We start from the raw sequence: 19,301 nt of genomic DNA, 5'->3' as shown, positions 1-19,301 counted from the left end.
AAAAAAAAAAAAAAAACAAGCTTCCCAGGTAGGACTGTGATATACACAAACATCTGACAACCACTGACCTGCAGCCATCAAGGTGAAAAAAGAAAAACAAAATAACCCCCCAAAAACCTTACAACTTGGGCATCTCTTCAATTACATTGGAATGCCCGGGAGACTTCATTTTGATTAATACCACTTTTAGTCATATACTTTAGTGAGGAAACATGCTAATAACTGGCTTTGCCATTGGGTCCCTGGTGATCTTGAGCATCTATTTTTCCTTTTGGCCCTATTTTGGCTGTTGGTTAAATAACATGATCAGACAGATCTATACTAATCTCAAGTATTAAAATAATAAATCTAAATGCTAGAGGAATTTCATATGGATAAGATTTGTAGGGATCTAATCTTCACAATGAGACATAATCTAGACAGGGAGGCAAAGAACCAAATGACCTGGACACAAATCCTGGTTTCACATTAACTTCTCAGTGCCTTAATTTCTTCATCTGTCAAGTAAGGATGATGGGGTACCTTTCTCAAGGATTTTTATGAGGATTGTGTGAGATAATCCACATAAAGCACTTAGCACAGCTTCTGGCCCATAGAGCTCAATAAATATTAGCTCCAAGTGCTAGCTTTATAGTCAGTGATATGGAGTAGTTTTTATCTCATTCCACTTACAAGTAGCTAAATTGTCTCCAGTTTTTCTGATAAGTGGAATAGAGAGACAAAAGGTCTTTGTTTCTTTATTCATGCTGTTCTTGCTTCCTAGAACTCCTTTTACAACTTTCTTGGATTAGCTAAGATCTAGCGGCCTTCAAGAAGCTTTACCTTATCTTTGATTGGGTAAAGTTCCCCTCCTCTTTGCTTCCATAGCGCTCATGCACGGACCTCAGTCTTATCATTTATCATATTATATTGATACTATACGTACTTCATTCTGCCTCTCCCCCTAGACAGCAAGCTCTTTGGGAGAAAGGACCATGTCTTATTCTTTTTTATATCCCTAGGCACCTAGCACAGTGCCTGACCAATAACTGTTTGCTGAACTTCCTCAAATGAACATGTGGGGGAGCTAATGTAAAATCTTTTCCTATCTAAGTTTGTGGTCCTGTACTCTGGGTCTGTCTTTCTGTGAACTGTGGCTCCTATATCTCCCTGTTGCACTCACAGTAATGCAATGCAATTTAGCACTTAATTATATACTGTATACCGTATATTAGTCTCTAATTGCTTCATATGTTAATCTACCACTATTTTTTTCTTCCTTCAGGCACCAGGAGAAGAAATGATTATAAATTGAAAGTGGATGATCCAGCTGTCAGCCACACCCAGCTGTCAATCAACTCTGCTTACTGAATGCCCAGGGCATTGTAAATGCTGCTATTAGTCACCAGAGGTGAATGTGGATGAAAAAGTACCATGATTTATCACGAGTGTCTAGAACAGTACATTCACATAGTAGGCACTCAAGAAATGTTTGTTGAATGAATGAATGATTTATTAAAAAAGAGCAGCACGCTTGGCTAGAGATCAGGGGCCCTGACTTATATCAGATCTCCATCACTTCATTTTTGAACTTGGAAAGATGCTTCATCTTTCTGGACACACTTTTATGTTCTGTAAAACATAAAGAATCAGACTAGATGATCTTTAAAGTCTCTTTCAATTTTAATATACAATTATTCCTCCAAATAGTTTGAAAATCCCTCAAGAGTAAGAATAGTATATATCTCTTATGTATATCTTCAAAGCACCTAGCACAGTGCTGAACACACAGGAGGATTTGGTAAATACCTAAAAAATCAGAACCATCACCCTCCATTGTCACTCTTAACCAAAGTTATACAAAACAACCAATGGACACCAAACTTGACTGTAAAACATGAGTCATCTCTAAAAACAGGACCTAAAGGAAAAGTAGGAGAAAATCTGAAAATCTCTTTTAATTGTTCTATTTCAAAATCTTTAAAATACTTGTGATTTAAAATCCTAACTTAAGCTCCAGTTTACAATTAAGTAACTTCATTAATCCAAGTGAAAATTGAGTGCATGCAGAATAACAGTCGCAGCTTGATCTCAGGCCCTCTCCTCTCTCTTCCTTGGGAATCATCCATTTATTTAGCACCCACATTGGGAGTAATGACACACTCATTGATCTTTCTAGCCAACATTTCTCTTCTGAATTCTAGGACCATATATCCAACTGCCTATTTGAAATTGCTTAGTCATCTCAAAGACATGTCACAGTCAATATGTCTGAAAGAGAACTCATGATCTTCTCTTTATAAACCTGATACTGGTCCACTGTTTCCTAACTCACTGAATAGCACATTTAACCACCCAGTTCTGCAGGCCATAGAACAAAAAATCATTCTGGACACCACCCTCTACTTCACTCCCCTTATTCATCTCCACTCCATCATTAATCATGGCAATTTTGCTTCCTAACTATCTCTTGAATCAGTCCACTTTTCATTATCTCCAGCCTCTCTACCATCTCCAATCTGGATCACTCCACTATCTTACTAATTAGCCTATCCCAATTTGATTTTTCCCTCCTCTGATCTATTCTCCACATTCCTGCAAGTGTCATTAATTCATTTATTCATCAAAAAATATTTATTGAGTGACTACCATATGTCAAGCATGGGAAATACAGCAGTGAACAAAACAGACAAAAATCCCTATTGTCAAGGGGTTTACATTTTTGTGAGACAGAGACATATTAAAAATGATATGTAGAATACATAGTACCAAAGATGCACTTTTGGCATGATGAATTAAGGAGATAAACAAATATTCTACTCCAAAAGCAACTATGAAGCTGGACAAAACTGTCAAAAACAATCCTTTCAATTCTCTGGAAAGCTACCAAAGGCCTAATAGGGTGACCGGTCATCCTGATTTCCTTAGTACTATCCCACTTTTAGCACTGAAAGTCCTACATCCTAGGAAACCCTGTTCCAGGATATGAAAATCTCATTTTTCAACAATGGTTGCTCAAGCTTTAGGAGAAAGGTACCAAACTCATATTGTGTCCCGCCCCAAAATAGGGGCCAAAAGCAACACAGTTTTTAGCAACAAGCAGATATGGCATAGATTATCCATAGTCACTGTTGCTGTTTTTAACCTGACCCTTATGTCAACCATGATTTGCAGCTCTCAATAATGAATCATTCATTGTTGCATCACTCCGAGGTTGCAACTAAAATGTCCTGTGAGTGAACAAAAGGGGAAATTTTGGTAGATGTGTGGGCCTCTTACAGTGTAGAGCTGATTCTGTCAGATCTTACCAAAGATCATGCTTTCTACAGTATATCAAGTAATATGTCAAACCACTGTTTCTCCTACCTTTTAGGTACTTTGATGAAAAACAGAGTTTCAAATCATCTAGATTTCTATGAAGATCATAATAAAACTTAAGAAAATATAAAACAGAAAAGATTGTTGATAAATAAATACAAAGTAAACTTTGCTCATCTATTTGAATATTTAGCAGACAGTGCAAATGTAAATTTTGGAAATCAGACAGCTTTAGAACTCAAAATAAAATGTCACCAGCAAAGAGAGTTAAGCAGGGATTTCTCAATTTCTTTACTAAAATTCTAACTTATTTGTAATCAAGTTTGGTCTCACGAATTCAAGCCACTTCTGTACTTTAAAACCATTTTTTCCTGAGAAAAAGAGGGTTAACTTATGGTGACGTCAATGTGCTTCATACTAGTTAAAAATCATGGACACGGACAGGGATAAGCCCTATGATGAATTTATAGATGGAAAGGACCTGACTGGCAAACAGCTGGTCTACAAAACGTAGCTTGAAGATACAAAGTGAGTGGACATTTTTCAAGAGCTGGAAACCAATTTCTACAAATCTGAAAACCTGATGTTTTTGCTTAGTAAAATCTAGGTATTCCATGCTCAAACACTTTTGAGAGGATATTTTAGCTGTTATATTTAGGTCTTTGATCAATTTTTGGTTAATTTTTGTATATAGTGGGAGGTAGGAGTCTAATTTTATTCTTTTGCATGTATACATCCAGTTGCCCAGACACCATTTGTTGAAAATATCATTCTTTCCTCCATTGAATTGTTTCGGCACCCTTGTTGAAAATCAATTGACTGTAAATGTGAGAGTTTATTTCTGGACTCTCAACGCTGTTCTATTGATTGGTGTGTTTATCCTTAAGCTAGTACCACACTGTCCTGATTATTATAGTTATGCAGTAAGTTTTGAAATAAGGAAGTGTTAAACTTCCAAATTTGTTCCTCTTTTTCAAGATTGTTTTGGCTATTCTGGGTCATTTGAATTTACAGATAAAACAGGATCAGTTGTCAAATTCCGCAAGAAAGCCAGCTGGGATTTTGATAAAAGATTGTATTGCCATCTTAACAATATTAAGTCTTCTGATCCATGATGAGACATTTTTTTCATTTTTTAGATCTCTCATTTCTTTCAACAATATTTTGTAGTTTTCAGTGTACAAGTCTGCACTTCTTTTGTTAAATTTATTACTAAGTATTTTATTTTTCTTGATGCTGTTGTAAATGGAATAATTTTCTTAATTCATTTTTAATTTGTTCATGGCTAGTATATAGAAATCCTAGTAAGTTTTGTATATTGGCCTGTGTCCCCAAACTCGCAGAACTCATTTGTAAGTTTTAGTAGGTTTTTTGTTTTTTCCTTAGGATGTTCTGTACACTAGACCATGTTATCAGCAAATAGAGATAGCTTTACTATTCCATTTCCAGTCTGGATGCCCGCCCCCCCCCCTTTTTTTTCCTGGCCAAAGCCCTCACTAGAACCTCAAATACAATGTTGAACAGAAGTGACAAAATCAGACATCCATATTTTGCTCCTGATCTTAGGGGGAAAGCTTTCAATTTTTCACCATTAAGTGTAATGTTAGCTGTGTTTTTTTCACAGATGTCTTTCCTTCATCAGGTTGAGAAAGTTTCTTCAATTCTTAATTTGTTGAGTGCTTTTATCATGAAGGGGTGTTGAATTTTGTCAAATGAATGTGATTTTTGTTTTTTATTCTATTGATGTGGTATATTAAATTAATTGATTTAGGGATGGTAAAACAACTTTGTAATCCTGGGATGAATTCCACTTGGTTATGGTGTATAATTCTCTTAATATGTTGCTGGATTCAGTTTGCTAGTATTTCATCGAGGATTTTTGTTTCTATTTTCATAAGGGATATTGGTCTTTAGTTTCCCTTACTTGCTATGTCTTTGTTTGGTTTTGGTGTCAGAGTAACACTGGTCTTATAAAATGAGTTAGGAAGTGTTCTCTCTGCTTCTATTTTTTGGAATAGTTTGTGAAGAATTGTTACTAATTCTTCGTTAAGTATTTGGCAGAATTCGCCAATGAAGCCTTTTCTTCATGAGTACTTTTTAAATGACTAATTCAATCTTTCTACTTAATTCAGGTCTATTCAGATTTTTCTCTTTGTCAATTACAGTTTGTGTCTTTCTAGTAATTTGTCCATTTCATGTAAGTTATCTAATTTCTTGGCATACAGTTGTGCATAGTATTTGATTATAAACCTTTTAAAATCTGTGACGTTGATAATAATGTCCTCTCTTTCATGCTTGTTTTTAGTAAATTGGGCTTTCTCTCTTTTTTTCTTGGCCAGTCGGCTAAATGATTTTAATTTTCTTGATCTTTTAAAAGAAACAACTTTTTGTTTCATTGATTTTCTCTACTCTTTCTCTACTCTTATTTCATTAATTTTCACTCTACTCTTTATTATTTCCTTCTACTTGCTTTGGGTTTACTTTGCTCTTCTTTTCTAGTTTCTTAAGGTGGAAGATTAGGTTATTGATTTGAATCTTCTTTTTAAATGTAGGTGTTTATAGCTATAAATTTCCCTTTAAACACTACTTTAGCTGCATCCCATAAATTTAGGAATGCTGTGTCTATATTTTCATTCATTTCAAAGTATTTTTAAATTTCCTTTGTGATTTCTTCTTTGGCTCATTGTTTATTTAGGAATGTGTTACTTAATTTCCACATATTTGTGAATTTCCCAATTTCTTTATGTTATCAATTTCTAATTTCACTCCATTGTGATCAAAACATACTTTGTATGGTTTCAATCCTTTTAAATGTATTGAGGCTTAAAAAAAATAAAAAATAAAAAAAAATGTCTTGAGGCGTGTTTTATTCCATAACATATGGTCTATTCTGGAGAATGTTCCACCTGCACTTGAGAAGAATGTGTATTCTTCTTTTATTGTATGGAGTGGTCTCTCTATGTATCTGTTAGCTCTAGTTGGTTTATACTGTTATTCAACATTTCTATTTCCTTTTGATCTTCAGCCTAATTTTTCTATCCATTATTGAAAGTTGGGTATTGAAGTCTCCAGATATTATTGTTGAATTTTCTAATTTCTCCCTTTACTTCTGTCAGTTTTTGTTTCATGTATTTTGGGGCTCTATTCTAGGTGCATATATGTTTGTACTTGGTATATGCTCTTAGTGGATCAACTCTTTCATCAATATAAAATATCCTTCTTTGCCCCCAGTAATGATTTTTGCTTTAGTGTCTGTTTTTTCTGATATTAGTATAGCTACTCCAGTTTTCTTATAGCTGCTGTTTGCATGATATATCTTTTTTCCATCCTTTGACTTTTAACCTATTTATATCTTTCTCTATTCCAATTTTGTTTATACTCATTTTTGTGGGGTACAGTGTGTTGTTTCAATACATGCATATACTGCACAATGGTTCACTTAGGGTAGACAGCATAGTTTTGTACCTGTTAGTCCACCCCCTCTCCTCCCTCCCACTCCCCCCCCCTTCCCAGCCTCCAGTTACCATTATTCTACTCTCTACTTCTAGGAGAATCGATTTTAATTTTTTTCTTTTAGATTCAACATATGAGTGAGATCATGTGGTATTTATCTTTCTGCACCTGACTTACTTCACTTAACATGTTGGTTTCCAGTTCCATCCATGTTGCTGCAAGTGATAGGATATCATTTCTTTTCATAGCTGAATAGTATTCCATTATGTATATATAACACAGGTTTTTAATCCATTCATCTGTTGATGGGCATTTACATTGATTCCATCTGTTGGCTATTGTGAATAGTGCTGTAATGAATATGGGAGTGCAGGTGTCTTTTTGATACACTGATTTCATTTCCTTTGGGTATATACCCAGTAGTGGGTAGCTGGATCATAAGGAAGATCTATTTTTAGTTCTCTGAGGAACCTCCATACTGTTTTCCACAATGGCTGTACCAATTTACATTCCCACCAACAATGTAGGCCAGTTCCCTTTTCTCTGCATCCTCTCCAGCATTTGTTATTTTCTGTCTTGCTGATAATAGCCATTCTAACTGAGGTGAGATGACATCTCATTGTGGTTTTAGTTTGCATTTCCCCATTAGTGATTTTGAGCATTTTTTCATGTGTCTATTGGCTATTCGTATGTCTTCTTTTGAGAAATGTCTATTCAGGTCCTTTGCCCATTTTTTAATTGGGTTATTTGTTTTTTTGCTGTTGAGTTGTTTGAATTCCTTATATATTCTGGATATTAGCCCTTTGCCTGATGTGTACTTTGCAAACACTTTCTTCCATTCTGTAGGTTTTTTCTTCACTTTGTTGATAATGTCTCTTGCTATGCAGAAGCTTTTCAGTTTGATGTTGTCCCATTTGTGTATTTTTGCTTTAGTTGCCTGTGCCTTTTTAGTCTTGTTCACAAAAGCACTGCCCACTCCGATTTCATGTAGTATTTCCCCTATGTTTTCTTCTAGTATTTATATAGTTTCAGGTCTTAAATGTAGGTCTTTAATCCATTTTGAATTGATTTTTGTGTATGGTGAGTGATAGGGATCTAGTTTCAATCTTCTGCATGTGGATATCCAGCTTTCCCAGCACCATTTATTGAAGAGGATGTCCTTTCCCCAGTATATATTTTTACCACCTTCGTCAAAAATCTCTTGAAATGTGTGGATTTATTTCTGGGCTCTCTATTCTGTCCCATTGGCCTATTTGTCTATTTTTATGCCAGTACCATGCTGTTTTGGTTACTATAGTTTTGTAGTATATTTTGAAGTCAGATAGTGTGATGGCTCCAACTTTGTTTTGTTCAAGATTGCTTTAGCTATACAGGGTCATTTGTGGTTCCATACAAATTTTAAGATAGTTTTTTCTATTTTGGTGAAGAATGTCATTGGTATTTTGATAGGAGTTGCATTGAATGTGTAGATTGCTTTGGGTAATATGGACATTTTGATGATGTTATTCTTCCAACCAATGAACATGGAATACCTTTCCATTTATTTACATCTTCTTCAATTTTTTTCTCCAGTGTTTTATAGATTTCATTGTAGAGGACTTTCACCTCCTTGGCTAAATTTACTCCTAGATATTTATTTATTTATTTTGGTAGCTAATGTGAATGGTATTACTTTCTTAATTCCTTTTTCAGCTATTTTGTTATTGGCATATAGGAATGCTATTGATTTTCATGTGTTGATTTTGTAATCTCCCACTATACTAAATTCACTGGTTAGTTCTAATAATTTTTGGTGGTGTCTTTAGGGTTTTCTATGTACGTGATCATGTCACCTGCAAATACGGATAGTTTGACTTTCTCCTTTCCGATTTGGTTGCCCTTCATTGCTTTCTCTTGCCTTATTGCACTGGCTAGAACTTCTAGTACTATGTTGAATAAGAGTTGGGAAAGTGGGCATCCTTGTTTTGTACCATATCTTAGAGGAAAAGCCTCCAATTTTTGTCCTTTCAGTATGATATTAAGCTGTGGGTTTGTCATATATGTCCTTTATTTTTTTGAAGTATATTCCTACTATACCTAGTCTGTTGAGTGTTTTTATCATGAAGCAGTGTTGGATTTTATCAAATATTTTTTCTGCATCCATTGAAATAATGATATGTTTTTTTCCTCATTCTTTTGATGTGATATATCACATTTATAGATTTGCATATATAGAACCATCCTTGCATCCCTGGATGAATACCACTTGATCATGGTGAATGATGCTTTTAATGTGTTGTTGCATTCTGTTTGCCAGTATTTTGTCAAGGATCTTTGCATGTGTGTTCATTAGGGATATTGGTCTGTAGTTCTTTTTTTGTTGTATCTTTTTCCAGTTTTGGTATAAGGTTAATGTTGGCCTTGTAGAATGAGTTTGGAAGCATTCTCTCCTCTTCAATTTTTTGGAAGAGTCTGAAAAAAATTAGTATTAGTTCTTCTTTAAATGTTTGGTAGAATTTGGTAGTAAAGCCATCTGGTCCTGGGGTTTTCTTTGTTGGGAGACTTTTCATTACTGCTTCAGTCTCATTACTCATTATTGGTCTGTCCAGGTTTTCTAGTTCTTCATGATTCAACCTTGGTAAGTTGTATGTGTCCAGGAAATTAACCATCTCTTCTAGGTTTTCCAGTTTGTTCACATATAGTTTTTCATAGTAGTCTCATGTGATCCTTTGCATTTCTGTGATATCAGTTGTAAGGTTTCCTTTTTCATTTCTGATTTTATTTATTTGAGTCTTCTCTCTTTTTTCTTCATTAGTCTAGCTAAATGTTTATCAATTTTGTTTATCTTTTCAAAAAACCAACTCTGTTTCATGGATCTTTTTTATCATTTTTAAAATCTCTAATTCATTTATTTCTGTTCTGATCTTTGTTATTTCTCTCCTACTGATTTTGGGTTTGGTTTGTTCTTGTTTTTCTAGTTCTTTGAGGTGTAATGTTATTTATTTGAAGGCTTTTTTCTTTTTTGATGTAAGCATTTATTGCTATAAACTTCCCTCTTAAAACTGCTTTTGCTGTATCCCATAAGTTCTGGTATGTTGTGTTTTCATTTTCATTTGTCTCCAGGAATTTTTAAATTTCCTTTTTCATTTCTACTTTGACCCATTCATTACAATTCAATATAATACCCATTCAATACAATTATATACATATTGTTTAATACAATTGCTTTTTAAATTGAGAGAACAAAGGAGAAGAAATATGCATTTGTACTGTCTTTACTGATGCTCTTTGTTTCTTCATATAGATTTAAATACCATCTGGAGTCACTTACTTCCAGCCTGAAGAACTTCCTTTAGTGTTTCCTGTAAAGTGGGCCTGCTAGACCATATCCTAGGTCATAAAACAAAACTTAGCAAATTTGATAGAATTGAAATTTTCTCTGACCATAATGGAATTAAACAAGAAGTCAATTCCAGGAAGATAACAAAACAACCAAAAAACTCTCCAAGTTTTTAGAAATTCAGCAACAGATTTCTACACAATCCATGGGTCAATGTGGAAATTTGAAGGTAAATTCGAAATTATTTTGAATGAATTAAAATGAAAGTGCAACATATCAAAATCTGTGGGATGTAGCTAAAGCAGTGCTATAAGGAAAATGCCTGTTCAGATCTTTTGCCCATTTATCTATATGGTTGTCTGCCCTATTCTTAGTTATTTGTAGGAATTCTTTACATATTTTGGATGCAAGCAAGCCGTTTGTCAGTTATGTAATTTACAAATATGTTTCTCACCCTGTGCCTTGCTTTTCATTCTCTTAATAGTCTCTTAACACACAGAATTTCTTGAATTTAATGTAGTACAATTTATCAACTTTTTCTTTTATAACTAGTGCCTTTTGGTCCTTTTAAAGAAACCATTGCTTTTTCCAGGGTCATAAAGATATTCTCTTTTGCTTTCTTGTAAAAGTTTTTTTGATTTACCATTCTCATTTAGAACACAATACATCTGAGACTCTGAACGATAAATGCTGGCGAGGTTGCGGAGAAAAAGGAACTCTCATACATTGTTGGTGGGACTGCAAAATGGTGCAGCCTCTATGGAAAATGGTATGGAGGTTCCTCAAACAATTGCAGATAGATCTACCATATGACCCAGCTATCCCACTGTTGGGAATATACCCAGAGGAATGGAAATCATCAAGTCGAAGGTATACCTGTTCCCCAATGTTCATCGCAGCACTCTTTACAATAGCCAAGAGTTGGAACCAGCCCAAATGTCCATCATCAGATGAGTGGATATGGAAAATGTGGTACATCTACACAATGGAATACTACTCAGCTATAAAAACAAATGAAATACTGCCATTTGCAACAACATGGATGGACCTTGAGAGAATTATATTAAGTGAAACAAGTCAGGCACAGAAAGAGAAATGAAACATTATGTGCTTCTAAAATACAATGGTAGGACAGGCATAAGATAGACATTTCCATTCCAAAAGGGAGAAATAGGCAAGAAGAAAGGGTTAACAAATCCCAAGTAAGTCCAAAGCCCAACAAAGAAAATAATGTTAACTCTTGAGACTTGAGAGTAATTTTCTTTGACTCTACGTTGTGCCTTTCAGACACACTGGAGTGCAGGTTCGGTCCCCAAGGCTCCAGGTGACCCCACCCCCATGGCTTTGCTGGGTGCAACTCATGCTGAAGCTCTCACAGGTTTTGGTGTCTTGTACCTACAGGTCTCCCAAGCTGGCATTGCATGGTGATGGCTCTACAGTTCTGGGGTCTCAGGAGTGACCCTGTTCTCATGGCTCCACTAGACATTGCCTTTCTGGAGAATCTCTGCAGAGGCCCCAACCCCATGGCTTCACTAAGCATTGCCCTAGTGGGGGCTATCTATGGTGGCCCCATTTCTATGGCAATTCTCTGCCTGGTTCTCAAAGTTTTCCAAAGCATCATTTGAAATCTAGGTGGAGGTACCTATGCCTCCACAGCTTTTGCACTCTGTGCAAAAACAAAAAACAAAACAAAACAAACAAACAAACAAAAAACAGAGTTGGCACTGGGTAGACACTGCAAAGGTTTACCACCTGTGTCTTTTGGAGGGGCAATCTGAGCTGCCCCTGGGCTTGCTTGAGCCATAGCTGGGGTGGCCAAGGAGCACTGCACCAGAATGCTAGGAGAAGAGACTTAGGTAGTGCTGGGGAGTGAGCCACTAGGTCTCATGAATGCCCAGTGCCCCTCCTTTGAAGCCATTCTGTCCTCAAGGCCCTGTTACTCTGGCCCTGTGATGGTAGTGGCAGCCTCATGCAAAGAATAATTATGACTTGTAATGATGAACATGCTAACAATACTGATTTGATTATCACATATTATATACAAATACTGATTGTCAATTTTGTACCCCATAAATATGTATAATCAATTATGTTTCAATGAGAATAAAATTAAATTAAATTTTAAAAATTAAATAAAATTAAAATTTCATCAAAATGACAAAAAAGAATCTTTGAAATGCCTTTGGGCTCACTCTTCCATTGTCTTGATGAAAAGCATCTGGCTTCCTTCTATCCATACTAATCTTTCTGTCAAATGTTGCTTGGCCACACACTTAGTATTCTCCTCCAAGCACACCTTTTTGTTTTTACAACATGGCCAGGGTGAGAATTTTCCAAAAGTTCTGCTTCCCTTTTGATTATAAATATCATCTTTAATTAACTTCACTTTTCTTGCATTTTACTGTAAGTAGTCAAGAGAAGCAATGCAGCACCCTGACAACTTTGCTTAGAGTTTTATTCCTCCAAATATCCTAATTCATCACTCTTAAGTGCTGCCTTCCATGAAGTGCTAGGACACATACGATTCAGCCAAGTTCTTTGCCACTTTATACCAAGGATGGCCTTTCCTGCAGTTATCAATAGCTTGTTCTTCATTTCTCTCTAAGATCTATCAAAATGGTATTTACTGTTTATAGTTCTATGAACATTCTGTTCATGACCACTTAAAGAATCTCTAAAAAGACTGAGGTTCTCTCTATAGCTCTCCTCTTCTTCTGAGTCCTCACCAGAATTGCCTTTATCACTCCATTCATGGCAATATAAGCTTTATCTAGCTTTCATTTCCAACTCTTCCAACCTCTACTCATTACCTAGTTCCAAAGCTGTTTCTACACTTTTAGGTATTTGTTACAGCAGTAGTCTACTCTTAGTAACAATTTCTGTCTTAGTTTGTCCTTGCAGCTGTAACAAAATACCTTACAGTGGGTAATTTATAAACAACAGAAATTTATTTCTAGCAGTTCTGTAGGTTTGGAAGTTCAAGATCAAGGCATCAGCAGATCTGGTGTCTGGTGAAGCCTTACTCTCTACTTCTAAGATGGCATCTTCTTGCTGCATCCTCACATGGTGGAAGGAGGAGGGACAAAAGGGCAGAAAGGCAAAAATAGATGAACACGGCCCCAGCTGCCAACCCCGGGGCCCCAAGGCAGTGGTGCCCTCTGCATGGTATCCAGGCCACGCCAGGTGAGTCCTTGCCCCTGAGAGAGGCCCCAGCCACCGAACCCTGGTCCCTGAGGCAGGAACAGGCAGCTGAGTGTCAACAAAACTCCTTGATATTGCTACAGACACCAGGGTGGAACAAGTAAACTGTGATAGCCTCTGCCACAATGACTAAAAACCAACAGAGAGATTCTAGAAATATGAAAAAACCAAGAAAGTACCAAAGGAATACAGTAACTCTCAAGTTCTAGGTCCTATAGAACAGGAAGTCCTTGAAATGACTGACAAGGAATTTTAAGCAACAATTCTAAGGAAGCTAAATGACATACAAGTGGACTTAGTTAGACAACACAATGAAATGAGAAAAAGTATACAGGACCTGAAAGAGGAAATGTACAAAGAAATCAATGCCCTGATAAAGAATGTAGCTTGTGGAGCTGAAGTATTCACTCAATGAAATAAAAACAACAGAGAGCTTAACCAGCAGGCTAGAACAAGCAGAAGAGAGAATGTCTGATCTTGAAGATGGCTTGTTTGAAATAACACAGATGGACAAAAAAAAAAAAAAAAAAAAGAAAGAAAAAGAAAAAGAAAAGAAAAGAAAAAAGAATTTAAAAACTTGAAGAAAATCTAAGAGAGATAACAGGCAACCTTAAGCACTTAAATATCTGAATCATGGGTATTCCAGAGGGGGAGGAAAAAGGGAATGTCATTGAAAACATATTCAATGAAATAATAGCAAAAAAATTCCCAGGTATAGGGAGAGATACAGATCTTCACATTCAGGAGGCTCAAAGATGCCAAAACATATTCAACCCAAAAAGTTCCTCTCCAAGATATGTTATAGTCAAATTGGCAAAACTCAAAGACAAAGATAGAATCTTAAAAGCTGCAAGAGAGAAGCATCAAGTCACCTATAAGGGAATCACTATCAGAGTAACATCAGACTTTTCACTGGAAACCCTAAATGCCAGAAGAGAATGGGATGATATTCCAAAACACTAAAAGACAAAAACTGCCAGCCAAGAATACTTTACCCAGCAAGGTTATCCTTCCAAAATGGAGGACAAATAGTATATTTCCCGAATAAGCCAAAACTGCAGGAGTTCACTACCACATGATCAGCCTTACAAGAAATTCTCAAGTGAGTACTGGGTCTAGTACCTGAAAACAATCATCACTACCATGAATACTCAAGAAAAAACAAAACTCACCAGTAAAATAAAATGTTAACAATAAAGAGAGAGAGAAAAAGTTTATCTACTATTCCAAGAAACCAACAAACACAGAAGACAAACAGTAAATCAGAAAGAAAGGAAAAAATGATATTTAAAACATACAAACAAAAATCAATATAATCCCTGGAGTAAATTGATATCTTTCAATAATAACTCTTAATGTAAAAGGATTGAATTCCTTACTCAAAAGACAGACTGATTGATTGGATTAAAAAGGAGGACCCAACAATATGCTGCCTTCAAGAGATCTACCTCACCTGTAAAGACACACATACACTAAGAGTGAAAGGATAGAAAAGGATACACCATGCAAACAGAAATGAAAAATGAGTTGGAGTAGTTATTCTTATATTAGATAAAATAGACTTTAAACACAAAATCATAAAAAGAGATAAAGAAGACATCTATATAAAAATAAAAGGATCTATCCAATAAGAAGACATAACAATCATAAACATATATGCACCCAACATTGGAGCAGCCAGATTTATAAAGTAAACACTATTACATATAAAGAAAGAGATAGACGCCAATACTATAATAGTAGGGGATCTGAACACCCCACTCTCAACATTGTAAAGATCATCTAGGCAAAAAATCAACAGAGAAACACAAGATCTAAACAAGCCCTTTAGACCAATTTGCCTTGGCAGATATCTACAGAACATTTCATCCAACAACCTCAGAATATTTATTCTTCTCATCAGCACATGGAACATTCTCCAGGATATACCCCATGCTAGGTCACAAATCAAGTCTCAAAAAATTCAAAAAAATTAGAATGATTCCATGTATTTTTTTCAGACCACAATGGATTAAAACTAGAAATCAATAACAAATGAAACTCTGGAAACTATACAAATACATGGAAATTAAACAACATTCTACTTAATGACATATGGGTCCAAGAAGAAATTAAACAGGAAATCAAAAAGTTTATTGAAACTAATGAAAATAATGACACAACATACCAAAAACTGTGGGATACTACAAATGCAATACTAAGGGGGAAATTTATCACATTAAATGCTTACTTCAGAAGAATGGAAAGATGGCAAGTAAGCAACCTAACACTTCACCTTAAAGAATTAGAAAAAGAAGAACAATTCAAACCCAAAGTTAGTAGATGGAAAGAAATTATTAAGATCAGAGTGGAACTAAATGAAATAGAAACCCAAGAAACAATGCAACAGATCAATGAAACAAAAGTTGGTTTTTTGAAAAGATAAATAAAATTGACAAACTATTAGCAAGGCTAACTAAAAAAAGAAGAGAGAAGACACAAATAACAAAAATTAGAAATGAAAAAGGTGGGCCGATTCCGTGGCTCACTCGGGAGAGTGCGGTGCTGGGAGTGCCGAGGCTGCGGGTTCCGATCCTATATAGGGACGGCCAGTGCGCTCACTGGCTGAGTGCGGTGCAGATGACACCAAGCCACGGGTTATGATCCCCTTACCAGTCATGGAAAAAAAAAAAAAAGAAATGAAAAAGGTGATATTACAACCAATACCTCAGAAATACAAGGAATCATTAGAGACTACTATAAACAACTATAGGGCAACAAATTTGAAAATCTGGAGAAAATGGATAAATTTCTGGACACACACAAACTACCAAAACTGAGCCAAGAAGACATAGAAAATCTGAACAGACTAATAACAATCAAAGAGATTGAAGCTGTTATCAGCAGTCTCCCAACAATGAAAAGCCCAGGACAGGAAGGCTTCACTGCAGAATTCTACCAGACCTTTAAAAAGAATTAGTACCAATTCTCTACAAACTATTCCAAAAAATTGAAACAGAGGCCATTCTCCCAAACTCATTCTATGAGGCAAACATTACCCTGATACCAAAACCAGACAAAGATACAACAACAAAAGAACACTATAGGCCAATATCTTTGATGAATATAGATGCAGAAATCCTCAATGAAATACTAGTTAATAGCTAATAGAATATAGCAACACATACATAAAATTATACACCATGATCAAGTGGGAGTCATCCCAGGGATGCAGCGTTGGTTCAACATATGCAAATTAATAAATGTGATACACCACATTAGTAAAATCAAAGACAAAAACCATATGATCATTTTAATAGATGCCGAAAAAGCATTTGACAAAATTCAACATTTGTTCATGATAAAGACTCTCTAGAAATTGAGTATAGAAGGAAAGTATCTCAACACAATTAATGCCATATATGACAAACCCACTGCCAATATCATCCTGAATGGGGAAAAATTGAAAACTTTTCCCTTAAAAAGAGAAACAAGACAAGGATGCCCAGTTTCACTACACCTATTCAACATAGTGTTGGAAGTACTAGCCAGAGCAATCAGGGAAGAAAAGGAAATAAATGGCATCCAGATTGGAAAAGATGAAGTCAAACCATCCCTGTTTACAGATGATATGATCCTATATATAGAACAGCCTAATGACTCTACAAAAAACCTCTTAATGTTAATAAATGATTTCAGCGGAGTTGCAGGATACAAAATCAACATGCAAAAATCAGTAGCATTTCTATGCTCCAACAATGAACTCACAGAAAAAGAAATCAAGAAAGCTAGCCCATTTCCAATAGTCACCAAAAAATAAAATACCTAGGAATAAAGTTAATGAAGGATGTGGAAAATCTCTATGATGAGAAATACAAACCACTGTTGAGAGAAATTAAAGAGGACACAAAATGATGGAAAGATATCCCACGGTCTGGGGTTGGAAGAATTAACATTGTGAAAATATCCATACTACCCAAAATGATCTACAGATTCAATGCAATCTCCATCAAAATTCCAATGACATTTTTCTCAGAACCAGAGAAAACAATCCTAACATTCATATGGAAGAACAAAAGACCACGAATAGCCAAAGCAATCATGAGCAAAAAAAATAAATAAATAAAGCCAGAGGCATAACACTACCTGACTTCAAACTATACTACAAAGCTATAGTAATGAAAACAGTATGGTACCAGCATAAAAACAGACACACAGACCAATGGAACAGAATAGAGAATCCAGAAATCAACCCATGCACCTACAGACATCTGATCTTTGACTAAGGCACCAAGACTACACACTGAGGAAGAGACTGCCTCATCAGTAAATGGTGCTGGGAAAATTGGACATTCATATGTAGGAGAATGAAACTAGACCCATATCTCTCACCATATACCAAAATCAACTCAAAATGGATTAAAGAATTAAATATACATCCTAAAACGATAAAATTCCTTAAAGAAAACAGGGGAAACACTTCAGGAGAGAAGTAGGATTGGGTACAGACTTTATAAATATGACCTCAAAAGCACAGGTGACCAAAGGAAAAATAAACAAATGGGATTATATCAAACTAAAAAGCTTCTGCACAGCAAAAGAAACAATTAACAGAGCAAAAAGACAACCAACAGAGTGGGAGAAAATATTTGCAAAATATACATCTGAAAAAGAATTAATAACCAGAATATACAAGGAATTCAAACAACTTAACAGCAAAAAAACAAGTGACCCAATTAAAAAAATGGGTAAAGGAGCTGAATAGGCATTTCTCAAAGGAAGATATACGAATGGCCAACAGACACATGAAAAAATGCTCAGCATCACTCAGCATTCAGGAAATGCAAATCAAAACCACCTTGAGATACCATCTCACTCCATTTAGGATGGTTAATATCCAAAAGACTGAGAATGACAAATGCTGGTGAGGATGCGGAGAAAAAGGAACCCTCCTAAACTTTCAGTGGGACTGAAAAATCATGCAGCCTTTATGAAAAATGGTATGGAGGTTCCTCAAACGATTACAGACAGATTTACCATATGACCCAGCTATTGCACTGCTGGGCATATACCCAGAGGAATGGAAATCATCATATCGAAGGGATACCTGCAGTCCCATGTTTATTGCAGCACTGTTTACAATAGGCAAGAGTTGGAACCAGCCCAAATGGCCATCATCGGATGAGTGCATAAGGAAAATGTGGTATATCTACACAATGGAATACTATTCTGCTGTTTTTTTAAAAAAGAAATACTACCATTTGCAACAACATGGATGAACTTAGAGAAACTTATATTAAGTGAAATAAGCCAGGCAGAGAAAGAGAAATACCACATGTTCTCACTTATTTGTGGGAGCTAATAAAAATAAATAAGTAAATATACAAACAAACGGGGGTTGGGGGGAAGAAGACACTACAATCACAATTCCTTGAACTTGTTAAGACAGGTGAACAGATATGATATTGATTGGGGGAGGGGGGAGAGTGAGGGAGAAAAAGAAGAATTCATAAAGGGACCTGAAAATCAAGTACATTGTATATTGATAAACTAAAATCAGAAAAAATAAAAGGGGATGAACACTGTGTCCTTACATGGTGGAAGAGATGGAAGGGCCATGCAGCTCTCTGAATACTCTTTTATAAGCTCACTAATTCCATTCATGAGAGCTCTGCCCTCATGTGTTAATCACCTCTTAAAGGTCCCACTCGTTAATACCATCACATTGGCAATTAAGTTTCAACATAAGCATTTTGGGGGACACATTCAGACTACAGCAGTCGCTTCTGGTAAGCTGTGTTTCTTGAGAAATTTATCATTTCATACAAATTGTCAAGTTTATTGACCTAAAATTTTGTTCATTATATTCTGATATTATTTTTTCATGTTTATAGAATGTATAGTGATACTTTTTCATTCCCATGTTGATAATTGGTGTTTGCTCTCTCTTTTTCCTTGATTAATCTTTCTAGAGGGATATACATTTTATTATACTTTGCAGAAAATCAACTCATTTCTTTATTTTTTTCTATTGTATGTTAGATTTTTAATT

The sequence above is a fragment of the Cynocephalus volans genome, chromosome X, assembly GCF_027409185.1.
Source record: "Cynocephalus volans isolate mCynVol1 chromosome X, mCynVol1.pri, whole genome shotgun sequence".
Lineage (NCBI taxonomy): Eukaryota > Metazoa > Chordata > Mammalia > Dermoptera > Cynocephalidae > Cynocephalus > Cynocephalus volans.
The sequence above is the reverse complement of the archived record's forward strand: the minus strand, read 5'-3'. Positions refer to the sequence as shown.